Source organism: Adiantum capillus-veneris, chromosome 5 (assembly GCF_014529385.1).
Source record: "Adiantum capillus-veneris isolate H3 chromosome 5, ASM1452938v2, whole genome shotgun sequence".
Lineage (NCBI taxonomy): Eukaryota > Viridiplantae > Streptophyta > Polypodiopsida > Polypodiales > Pteridaceae > Adiantum > Adiantum capillus-veneris.
This window is the reverse complement of record NC_140935.1, coordinates 60,627,167-60,633,123: the sequence shown is the minus strand read 5'-3', so window position 1 is coordinate 60,633,123 and position 5,957 is coordinate 60,627,167. Positions and strand designations below refer to the sequence as shown.

General features: G+C 45.0%; 1 pseudogene; it reads left to right on the top strand.

The window, feature by feature from the left end:
• Positions 1–1,186: 1,186 nt before the first annotated feature.
• Positions 1,187–4,607, top strand: LOC147457386 (uncharacterized; annotated as a pseudogene).
• The last annotated feature ends 1,350 nt before the right edge of the window (positions 4,608–5,957 follow it).

Sequence of the window (5,957 nt, the reverse complement as noted above, 5' to 3'; positions counted from 1 at the left end):
GATGGTAGAAGGGCCAGCGCTGCCATTGCATGAAGAAGGCGACCATTTTGGCAAAGGTGCGCTATTACAGGCAGGCAAGGTCAGTTTTGCAGGAGGTGGCGATTATGGGGGCCAAAGAAGGCTTGAGGATCTGCCCTTGGACATAGCACAGGAGGGCCGTCAGTTGCAGGGGGGCTAGCTGAGCTTGGCCGTGAGCAAGTCGGGGCCTCCAGGGCTTGAGAAGTGGATTGCGCAGCCCAGGGTTTGGGCCTTGGCGAGCAGAGGAGCTCGATCGCGAGCTGCATGGGAGGATGGTGCTGCTTGAGGGGAGCCTCCAGTGACTGGGATAGAGCTGGCAATGCAAAGGAGGCCGCCAAGGGGCTGGCACGTAACGAGATAGAAGAGAGCTAGTTGAAGGGCTGGTGTGCAGGTCAAAGAAGGCGTCACCACAGGCTAAAGGGGACTCATAGTGCAGGTTTCAAAGGTATAAGAAGGGGCAGAGATTGCATAAATAGATGATGGCTTAAGGTGGCCGTCGTATGAGGGGATGGACAACCTGAAAAGATCGCAACATTGCACATAGAAAAGGGAGAGTTAGCTAGGGCTGAAGGTACAATGAGAAGAGGCTGCCAAACGTCAAGGAGAGAGGACCTCCAAAGCAAATAGGAGTGCAAGTAAGAGCATAAGTCGGAGTAAAAGCATGATCCTTTTTTGAAGACCAACAAAATGAGAGGAAATTAAAGCTTCACCACACTCCTATTAGACCATGATATTTGTCCATTGTTCTCAGATGTATGCCAATTTTCTCTCCGTTTTTGTGTCATACTATGCATAAAAAAACATACGTGTGTCTCTGGTATGTGTAAAGTAAGTGGCTGCTCCTTCTCTGGGCATGGTGGATGCCAATGATTTGGATAGGGGTCTGAGTATTGGCCGTTCTTGAGGTGCTTATATGTGAAAATGCAGTGCAAGGGCTATAGATGAGGCTCAAGATTACTTGCTTTGGGCGGGGAGTTTGCAAACAAGTTGGGGCAAGGGAAATAGCGATTTGCAGATTGTGTATTGAGGTGTGTGTTTACTAGGGGATAGGGGTGCTGTGAGATCATTGGGCTATAGAGAGGCATTCACTAAGTGTGCTGGTGGTTTTCCCATTTCACCCCTTCCATCTTGTGGTGCCCCACTGAGGATCACATTGATCGCTCAAGTGATGGCGTGGTGCAATAAGATGGTGCTAGATTGTGAGTTAGTGTTCTAAGGTGAGCAAGATGATGAAGATTGGATGTCAGATGTGGAGCTCTGGTTGTTGTCGATGAAAATGGTGATCGATGAAGCCAAGTCAAGGGCTATGCCGCTGGTGATGCGAGGGAAGGCAAAGCTTGGTTCGAGGGGTTGGAAGTTCCGAATCGACAGTCATGGAAGCTGGTTCGAGCTCGGTTTATCCAAGACTTCAAGCAGATAATTTCACCTACAGAATTGGACGCGAAATTGAAGGTTTTGAAGCAAGATGTAATTGGTGAGTTTGTAATTCTTTTAAAGCAATTTGAAGATATTTGGCAGCAATTAGAAGTTGCTACCCAGTCCCGAGGCAACGACTACTTCAAATTAGAGAGGTTTTTGGAGTGCTTACATCCCAAGATTCGAGAGAAGGTAGAGTTTGTTGGTGCAAGGCCTATGAGGATGCAGTGTTCGTCGCCGAAGTGAAGAGTAGAAAGACGAAGAAGAAGTTGGGAGATGGATTTGCTTAAGCCTAGTGATTATGAAGTTGTTTTGATGACCCCGCAACAAACAATGCAGGTAAAAACAGTTCACAGTTGCCGACATGCAATGGTTACAAGTTCTCCATGGGTAAGCTCTATTCCATATTGTGTTTCATTGGTGCCCCCCATGTATTATACATATATGCCTTCAAAGGAGGATCTCATCAACGAGGATGAAGGATGCATAGGCAAGGATATGCATGAAGGAGAGAGAGAAGAGGTCGTTGGTTCTCAGGTCTCAGCAGAGGGTAAAGATCATCAAGTGATAGAGGAGATCAAGCCGACTATGCAAGTGGTAGAGGCTCCAATTGTAGAGGCAGATACAAAGATGGAAGTTCTAGAAGTCGCTCCAGTAGTCGAGGCAAAAACGAGTGATGTCCAAGACCAGGGGGTTGAGCAACCCTCTCTTATGATTTCGGATGGTGAGGCTTTGCCAACTAAAGAGGTAAGCTCTGAGGATGAAGTTGATTGGGGGTTTGATGAGCCAATGGTAAGTATAGATGAGGTGTCACATGTGCTTGTTGCTAAAGCTATGGCCAGGATGAAGATTAAGCAAGACCTTGCACCTCCTCCAGTGTCAGAAGAAGAAGCACATGTGATTTGTCTTGAGCCTTTGTGTGATGTCAAAGTGGACAATCAGGTTTGGGATGCAGCGAAAGAAATAGAGGATAAAACTGTCAACGAGGGCGGATCTATGGACTTGGGATTGATGGCAAGAGACATCCAGGCTATGTGCAAACAGGTTTGTGCCAATGGGTTTCTAGTTATGATTCTAAGGGTTGCTTTTTTGCAAGTTGTATGCTAGATACTATGCATACTCTTTTCAAGGAGTTTCTGATATGAAGTCGACCTCTTCACTAGATATTAGTATGGTTGCTTGGGACTCTATAGGAGTCTCTCATATGGATGGAGATGCTTATCATGTGCACAATGACCATTGCTCGATACAAGTTGAAGAGGAGAAATGTTATGGAGAGCGTTTATCATGCTCTATGTGCAGGTTTACAGATGTATTACCGACACAGGTTTCATATATTTTACAGATGCATGGCTTCGGCCAACGGTTTCTTTTTGATCCAGGTGCAGTGCCAATCACAATTGGGAGAGTTTATGGCTTTCCAGTTGATCAAGGAGAGTGTTGCAGCTCATGATATCTCTCTCTATCTCTTTCTGTTTATGTACATACAATATATCATCTTTTTTTGGTCATCTCATTGTATTGCTATTGTCTATACTATCTTACCTTATGCAATCAAATATTACCTAGATACTATTATGGTTGAGCATGAATGCTCAACGAGGGGTGGGCAATGATGGTACAGCCAAACACCGTCGACCCAGGGAAAAGCCAATAGCAGGTGTGTGGAAATCAGCAGGTTGATGGTAGTACTCTTGAGTGTGTGTTTGATGCAGTTTCCAACAAGCATGGTTGGAATGTGTATGCCAAATGGGGCATTTAACAGGTCAAATGTGGTTCAAAAGCTTTGCTAATTGGATTTCTTGAGGATACTAAAGGTTGATGTATATCTCCGTCCAATAGTACCATGATGTATGCAAAAGCACTTCCTTGGGTTCGGCGAGTTCAAGGCTCTCTAGGTGTTTGAAAACCAATGCCTATTAACTCTCGATCGGGCATTATGATTGGCGATTGTGGCTTCAAAATAGGTGGTCTAGATCAACCAATGCAGGGTTTTTTTTTGTGTTGAGTTCAAGAATATTGTAATGCGACGATCGAGAGCTCTTGCCGAGCTGGAGCCTACTACGTGACCATCTCAGGGACTATTTATCAAAGAGATCGATGCTCAAGTTTGAAGGAGGCATTCTAAGGTGTGACATGTGGTAAAGTTATAGTTATTTAAGGCGAGCTGAAGCTAGCATTGCACGGGCTGTGGCAAAGGCAACCCAATAAGAGGTTTTCCTAAAAAGACTGGAGTTAACGAAAAAAAACAAGCAGAAGGCAGAAATGCCTGAGGAAGGGAAAAAAGTGCTACTGGCAGACATGAAGGGAAACCTGCAATGGAACGTGGGGTGCATGAAGAAAGAATGGCCTCCATTGCATGGGGGGGCGACATGAAAACGGGCAGTGTAAGGATGCCAGCTGGATGGTAGAAGGGCCAGCGCTGCCATTGCATGAAGAAGGCGGCCAGTTTGGCAAAGGTGCGCTATTACGTACAGGCAGGCCAGGTCAGTTTTGCAGGAGGTGGCGATTATGGGGGTCAAAGAAGGCTGGAGGAGCTGCCCTTGGACACAGCACAGGAGGGCCGTCAGTTGCAGGGGGGCTAGCTGAGCTTGGCCGTGAGCAAGTCGGGGCCTCCAGGGCTTGAGAAGTGGATTGCGCAGCCCAGGGTTTGGGCCTTGGCGAGCAGAGGAGCTCGATCGCGAGCTGCATGGGAGAGCCGCCTGACTGGGATAGAGCTGGCAATGCAAAGGAGGCCGCCAAGGGGTTGGCATGTAACGAGATAGAGGAGAGTTAGTTGAAGGGCTGGTGTGCAGGTCAAAGAAGGCGTCACCACAGGCTAAAGGGGACTCATAGTGCAGGTTTCAAAGTATAAGAAGGGGCAGAGATTGCATAAATAGATGATGGCTTAAGGCGGCCGTCGTATGAGGGGATGGACAACCTGAAAAGATCGCAACACTGCACATAGAAAAGGGAGAGTTAGCTAGGGCTGAAGGTACAATGAGAAGTGGCTGCCAAACGTCAAGGAGAGAGGACCACCAAAGCAAATAGGAGTGCAAGAAATAGCATAAGTCGGAGTAAAGCATGATCCTTTTTTGAAGACCAACAAAATGAGAGGAAATTAAAGCTCCACCACACTCCTGTTAGACCATGATATTTGTCCATTGTTCTCAGATGTATGTCAATTTTCTTTCTGTTTTTGTGTTATACTATGCGTAAAAAACATACGTGTGTCTGTGATATGTGTAAACTAAGTGGCTGCTCCCTCTTTGGGCGTGGTGGATGCCGATGATTTGGATAGAGGTCTGAGTATTGGACGTTCTTGAGGGTGCTTATATGTGAAAATGCAGTGCAAGGGCTATAGATGAGGGTCAAGATTACTTGCTTTGGGGCATGGAGTTTGCAAACAAGGTTGGCTGGGTTCGGGCAAGGGAAATAGCGGTTTGCAGATTGTGTATCTAGGTGTGTGTTTACTAGGGGATAGGGGTGATGTGAGCTATAGAGAGGCATTCACTGAGTGTGCTGGTGGTTTTCCCATTTCCCCCCTTCCATCGTGCTGAGATAGATCCATAAGCACATGTTTATATTCTAACTCTTGTTCCCTATTATCCCACATTAAATGATCAATTTAATATGAGAAAATTATTTGGGTTAGTTAGATATTAGATTTTATGACATTACCTCTCTCTTGAAATCATAGTCGTCCTCGACTATGAGGTAGAGGAGATAAAGCCTTAGTCATTAGTCTATGTTTCTTAGCGGGTAGAGGATTCCTTTTTACCCTACAACATCATTCCATAATGGATGACTAATACATTTTGTGCTTGGGAGACTTAGCTACCACAAGCATGTCTGCTCTTCAGTCCATATCATATTTCCAAAGTAGAGTGACCAATTCTACTTAGTGTTTGAGAGACGTCGTCATCATAAACATGATTCTAAGCATGCATACTACTTAGTTTTGTGCACGATAAAAAGAGAATTAGTCTTATAAGAAAAAAAATTATATTTGAAAAGTATTTACATTTGCCTACTCTAATGTAGGATTGTAAGCATTGACAAGGTACATACTATCCTTAAGCTTAAGCTATGTTCCTTGCATCCATCTAGCATCTTCAAAAGGATAAATTTTGAACTTAATAAGATACCGTCGGATAATCTTACCATGTCTTCATGTCAAAGAATCAATTTGGGTTGAAGCACCTCTTCTTGATCTTCAATCTTGGGCGGGTCCTCAATGATTGGTTCTTTTGGTGGCTCTCCTTTATAAGGTTTGAGTAGGCTCACATGAAAAGCATTGTGAATGAGCCAATGGTTGGGCATCTTGACTTGATAGGCCATCTCATTGATTGGTTTTAGGATTTGAAAAGGACCATAGTATCTTTTTTCTACTTTAGCATAATACTTTTGGTGGTCTGTAGGATTTTTGCCTGTAGTCAACCTCAATCAACCCTTGGGAAATTTGAGTAGGACCCAATCATTTTCCTTGAAAGCTAATGCCCTTCCTTGCTTGTTAGCAGGAGCCTTTTGCCTTTTCTGCACGA